Raw genomic sequence first — 7071 nt, forward strand, 5'->3', positions numbered from 1 at the left:
TTTATCTAGATAGACATGCAGAGACAATAATAAGCACAAAAACAAGGCAGAGCAAAACAAAACAATAACATAAAATAATGATTAAAAAAAGAGAAAAGCCTATAAATAGTTCCAGTTCTGTTTTCCATAAATCATTTATGTTGGTCAGGCTAATTCTGACTTGGTAGCTCATAGCCCTGACTTTTAACTGGCTTCCTGATTCCTATTTAGTGTCTTTTTGTTGCTGTAGAGATGCTGAATTTGCCAGTAGAGGAAATACTTTAGGAAAACTTGGCGGGAGAACTTTAGGGGAGATTGCTTATAACAGGGCTGTAACAATTTCCAGTCTGTCACCCACTGCCTTTCTCACCCCTTCCTGGCCCTTAGTTTCCTGTTTCTGAACGGAATGGAGAAAATGCATTATTGGGATGTGGTCTGACTCTCTGCTTTCTCGGGGTATGGCCTGATGTGTAGGGGTGCTATGGATCTGTGCTTGTGGCCCAGTCTCTCTCCAGAGCGGATTAACGGGGAGAGAACACTTCTTCCAGGACAGGACAGGCAGAAAGGAGAAGGGGACCTAACGACGGAGGGATGTTGGCTTCACAACAGAGAGAAAGCCAGACTCAGCTGTAGCCGGACTATGGCTAGAACTTGGCTACAAATCCAGGCCCTAAGGATGCACCTTCGGGTCAGCGTGTTCTGCAAGCAGATCATGTTGATTCTCAAGGAAATGCAAATATTCCTTGCGTGGGTGTGATTCCTGGAGTTTGTTTGGTCCTTGTTCTTTGCTTTATAGATTGTATCTTTACAGCACCAGATGACTTGTTTTCTTAGATCATGCAGTTTTGAGAAAGTCATTTTTTAGACTTAAAAACAATTTGAGTCAATGTAACCAGTCACGTATTCCTAACTTGAACACGAATAAATAGGGAGGACACAGCTCTGTTTCTTGCTACATGCCTGATAACCCTCTGCTTTTTCACTGATTCAGTCCGTGTGCTTCTCGTTCCTCTGCGTCTCTGTTCATTTACAACATTTGGCGCCCTCGAACAGGGACCTAAAGGGACATCTGAAGGACTCACAGAACCAAGGGTGGTAAGTTACATGAAGACTGCAGTTGACCTTGGCAAAAAGTAGAGACATGGGAAATTCTGTATCTTCAGAGAAACAGTATAGTGAAGTTTTGGAAGTTATATTAAAGACAACTGGGGTAGAAGTCCCATCTCGGACTTTTAAGAAACGTTTTGCTCGTGTACATAAGCATTGTCATTGGTTTCCCTGCAAACAAGAATCAATGAAATGCCAAAGCATGGAAACTGGTGACTCGCGCTTTGCGAAGGGCACATCCAAAGGGATAAACCAGTGATCATGATGTTTGGGCATTAATGTCTTTAGTTAATACTGCTTTAAAACCATTCCAATCGGATACTGGAAGTGAAAGAGAAAAACCTGCCTGTGAAAATGTTACGGGATCTGCCGATATGGATCCATCTAGTAATCCTATATATGACAAAGTTTACGATAGTCCTGAAGTTGAATCTTCTTCTTCCCCAGATTCTTCCTCTGAAGAGGAGGATACGCTTCCCATATCTGAGGAATTAAAGAATTTGGTCTGTCAAGTAAATAACATAGCCGGGCATCTTCAGTTAGATTCTGGAAAGACGGTTGTAGAACCGACAGTCCCCTACTATGGAGAAAAGCCTCCAGCATGTCCCAAAGAGACTAAGGCTCAGCATTCCAGCTGAGAGACTGAAATTATTATGTGAGCTAAATGAGACTTCCTTACCCTCTCTCATCTCTACGGCTGCTCTTTTCCTTGTTCCTAGAACTCAGACAGCTGCTGATGCTCAACATCCTAATGGATGGGTGCGATGTGATCATGAAGGGCAGGAGTTTGAGATTTTGAAAGCTTTGAAGGAAGCTGTACACTCTTATGGGGTACAGTCACCTTACGTTCCGGGGCTCTTACACTCTTATGTTATTGACAATACTGCGATTCCCTCAGAGTGGGATGATTTAGTCAAAACAGCGCTAACCTCTGGCCAGTATATCCAGTTTAAAGCTTGGAGGCATGAGGAAGCCGCCAGCACCAGCTTTTGGACAATTGACTGGAGTTGGTCCTTTTGCTGCTACTGCTCAGCAAGCCGTCTTTGGGGATGATGTTATTGAACCGGTTCGTAATCTGTGCTTATGTGCTGGCAAAAATTAGATGAAAAGGGAGGAACAGAAAAATATTTACTAAAATTTTACAAGGAGCTAATGAATCTTTCCCTGATTTTTTATCCCATCTTTTTAGAGCTATAAAACGTGCTGTGGTTTCCCCTGACTTGCAAGAGGTACTTCTGCACACCGCAGCCTTTGAGAATGCGAACACCGATTGTAGAAAAGTCATGCAACCTTTTAAGGTTGGGGGGGAAGTTTAGAGGATTATGTTAGGGCTTGTAGGGATATTGGTACAATGGAATATAGTTTTGGCTGCTGCTCTGCGTACTGGAAATAGTGTGTGTGTGTGTGGGGGGGGGGTGTAAAATGTTTCGGATGTGGAAAGATGGGGCTTGTCAAGAAAAATTGTAAGAAGCCAGGGAAAGATGGAAACTTTCCTTCCAGAGCCATTTCACCCGCCATGTGCCGATGATGTCCCAAAGGAGTTCATTGGACTAATGAATGTCGGTCAGTCAAAGATAGAGATGGCAATCCCTTGCCGCTCCTATTTTCCATTTCTGGAAACCTCAGCAGGGGCTGCCCTCGAGGCCCCGTCAACAGCAATTCGAGGAGAATTACAGTTTCCAGTAAGCTCAGGGATGCAGCATGTTCAAATGCACAATTAAAAATCTCTGATCTATTGCATGCTACTCTTGGAAGTGCTGATTTAGATCTTATCATTCCTCATGATTTGTTATTAGAATCCTCTCAAGGAGTTGTTAAAATTCCTCTCAATCTTTTTGGACCTATTCCTGCTAATACTGTGGGTCTCATTTTAGGTCGGAGCAGTCTAAGTTCTCAAGGAGTGTTAGTTCATACCGGAGTGATTGATTCAGATTATACTGGGGAAATTTCTGTAATGATGTCCACCCCTAAACATATTCAGCTTTCAAAAGGTCAAAGAATTGCTCAGTTATTACTACTACCTTATCATAAAGGAAAAGCTGCTTCTCTCGAGAGGAAGGGAGGATTTGGCAGCACTGGAATACTTGTATTTTGGCAAACATTTATTGGAGATACTAGGCCTCGTATGGTGGTGTTTTTTGAAAATCCAATTCAAATGACTGGTCTCATTGACACAGGTGCTGATGTGTCTATTATTGCATCTCACGATTGGCCCTCTGAGTGGCCTTTTCACTCTGCTAACACTCCTTGTACTGGGATTGGAACGATGACTAACACTCAACAAAGTGCTTCTGTTCGGAAACGCGATGGTCCAGAAGGACAGATGGTGAGATTACAACCTGATGGAGCTGACATCCCCGTAACTTTGTGGGCAGAGGTTGATTACAACAACGGAGGCTTCTGTTTCTATTCCCACCATCTCTCCTGTGGCTAAACAAATGATGATAAGTATGGGGTCTGATTTTAAACCAAAAAGGGAACACCCAGACTTTGTAGCTCCCCAGGGACGAGACAGAAGGGGTTTAGCTTTTCCAGATCTAGAGGCAAATGTAGAATAGTGGCCACCGTTGTGCGCTCCGCTTTACCCTTAACTTGGCAGACTCAGACACCTATGTGGGTTGAACAGTGGCCTTTGCCAAAAGAAAAATTGGAAGCACTACAATTTTTAGTTCAGGAACAACTTGATCTAGCCTAGGACTAGCCCCTGGAACTCACCTGTTATTGTACTAAAAAAGAACAGGAAAGTGGAGAATGTTGAGGGACCTACAAAAATAAATGAGGTTATAATTCCCATGGGTCCCTTACAACCCGGTGTTCCATCTCCTGTTATGATACCTAAAGATTGGAATTTGATTATAATAGATTTAAAAGATTGTTTATTTTTACTATCCCTTTACAACCTCAGGATTGTGTCAAATTTGCATTTACTGTCCTGACGTATAAGAGTCAATGTGTTGCGCTATCAATAGAAGGTTTTGCCTCAAGGAACGTTAAACAGTCTTACTTTATGTCAAGTTTTTGTTCATCAACCTTTACAAATGATTCGAGACAAATTTCTGAGTAGTTTATATTTTCATTATATGGATGGTATTTTATTTGCTCATCCAGATCCTCAAACTTTAACAGAACTTTCTGAATTTCCACTAATAATTTTAAGAGATTATGGTTACAGATAGCTGAGGAGACAACCCAAAAAGAATATCCATTTAATTATTTGGGACAAAAAATTTGTTAATCAAAAAATTATACTTCAGGAAGTACAAATTCGTCGGGATTCTTTAAAAACACTGAATGATTTTAAAAAATTATTAGGGGATATAAATTGGCTACTCCCATCTTTAGGCATTCCTACTGGACAACTTTCTAAGTTATTTCAAATATTGAAAGGAGATTCGGATCTTAATAGTCCTAGAACTTTAACTCTTGAGGCTAAGAAAGAATTACAATGGATTGAGAAGCATATTCAAGATAGTCAGATTCATTGCATAGATTCTTTAGGTAATCTTCAGTTAATTGTTATACATACTATTCATGCTCCAACAGGAGTCCTTATGCAAAATGATAATTTGTTAGAATGGTTATTTTTTTTATTTTTATTTTTTTAACATTTTATTAGGGGCTCATACAACTGTTATCCCAATCCATACACACATCAATTGTGTAAAGCGCATTTGTACATCGTTTCTCAAAACATTTTCTCTCCATTTAAACCCCCGACATTAGGTCCTCATTTTTCCCCTCCCTCCCCGCTCCCCCCTCCCGCATGAGCCCTTGATAGTTTATAAATGGGTATTTTGTCATATCTTGCCCTGTCCGACGTCTCCCTTCATCCACTTTTTGGTTGTCTGTCCCCCAGGGAGGAGGTCACACACAGTTCCATGTAATCGGTTCCCTCTTTCCTACCCATAGAATGGTTATTTTATGCATAAATTGGAAACGTATTTGCAGAAAATATGTCAAATTATTATTAAAGGACCTATTCATTTATGCCATTTATGTGGACTAGATCCTGCAATCATAATAGTACCCTTCACCAATAAAGAAATTCGTGATCATTGGATTTTATCAGAAGATTGGCAAAATGCCCTTAGCAATTATTTGGGTATCATTTCTAATTCATATCCCTCTGATTGATGCTTTCAGTTTTTGAAAAGAACAATGGATATTGCCAAAAGTGGTTGTTTCTGCCCCCATTCCTCAAGCACTTATGTTTTTTACAGATGCTAATAAGCATGGTATTGCTGGATATATAAATATTGACAATAATATTTCTAAAGTTATAGCATCTCCTTATTCTTCTGTTCAAAAGGCTGAATTATTTGCTATTTTAACTTTGCTTGTAGATAGCCTCATTCACTTAATTACTGATTCACAATATGCTATGTATACTCTTTTACATATTGAAACTGCTACTATTATTGTTAATAAAACTGAATTGAATGATTTATTTTGTAAGTTACAGCAGGTGGTTCATCAAAGAACTAATCCTATTTTTATTGCTCACATTAGATCTCATACATCCTTACCTGGTCCTCTGGTTATGGGGAATGATATGGTTGGTCACCTTGTGGGATCCTTACAAACTGCTCAAAATGAACATGCTAGGTATCACAACAATGCAAGATCATGAAAAAATAGGCATGGGCTTACTTGGCAACAAGCGAAGGCTATTTTACGATCTTGCTCAGCTTGTCAAGCAGTATCTGCCCCTCATCTCCCTTTAGGAACTAATCCTCGAGGAACAACCCGAAATCAAATTTGGCAAATTGATGCGACTCAAATTCCTTCTTTTGCCAAACTTAGTATGTTCATCATTCTGTTCATATTTTTTCTCCTTTTTTATGGGTGACTCCTGCTACTACAGAACGTGCTGATGCTGTTACTACTCGTTTGCTAGAAGCATTTGCTGTCATGGGAATTCCACACACCATTAAAACAGATCATGGTTCTGCTTACGTGCCTAAAAAATGTTTGGCTTTTTTCCATGTACATGGAATTCAACATTTGACTGGTATTCCAGGAAATAGTACTGGCCAAACTATTATTGAACGCCAAAATCAGACTTTGAAAGAGTTGCTTTTGAAACAAAAAGGAGGATATAGGGATAGTCATCCAAGAAGGCGGCTTTATACAGCTTTACATACTTTAAATTTTCTAAATTTAAATGAAAATAATTTTACGGCCGCTGACTTACATTGGGAAAATAATGTTTCTAAAGATATAGAACAGCCTATATGGTCTAAGAGTTTTGAACAACACAAATGACAACTGGCTATGGTCATAAATGGGGCAGGGGGTATGCTTATATTTCAACAGGAGAAAAGAAATGGTGGGTTCCAGATAAGCGAATAAACTTACGTGATGGCCCAGAAGAGACCTTGCCCTTGGAGCAAACTGAACTGGGATTTTGCTGCCATGAGCATTACTAAAAAAATGTTCGTGCTCCCTTGATGATGACTAGACATGCTGACTTGCCGATGTGGGGACAGATTAAAAAGTTAAGTGTGGAAGGAGAACAACTGGTGCATTCCCATGGACAAGGGATGACAACTTCTCATTTGTTTTTAGCTATGCTGGCTATTTTGACTACTCAGGTAAATGCTGAGAATTTTATTTATTGGACCTATATTCCTAACCCACCCTTGAATAGAGGAGTCTCTTGGACAGATCCTACTGTTCCAATTTTTGTTAATAAATCCTCTTGGATGTCTGTGCCTTTAGACAATCGAGGACCATTTTGAGTAAACGAAGAAGGTACCATTATTATGTCCTATGAAACTGGGGTGGAAGGACTTCCTATATGTGTTGGACATGGGGAAAATTGTTTAAAATTAAAATATCTGGCCTGGTTGTCTATTGTCAAAAATTCAGGAGATAAGAACAAGCCATGAAAATGACTACTTTTAAGTGCTCAAGGGTTTTCCAATTTAAATATAACAGGACATTTTTCTGTACCTCTGTTGCCCCATGTCAGTCACCAACCTG

This window comes from Echinops telfairi, unplaced genomic scaffold (assembly GCF_000313985.2).
Source record: "Echinops telfairi isolate 266 unplaced genomic scaffold, ASM31398v2 ScPeMD7_7410;HRSCAF=8448, whole genome shotgun sequence".
In the NCBI taxonomy this organism is placed as follows: domain Eukaryota; kingdom Metazoa; phylum Chordata; class Mammalia; order Afrosoricida; family Tenrecidae; genus Echinops; species Echinops telfairi.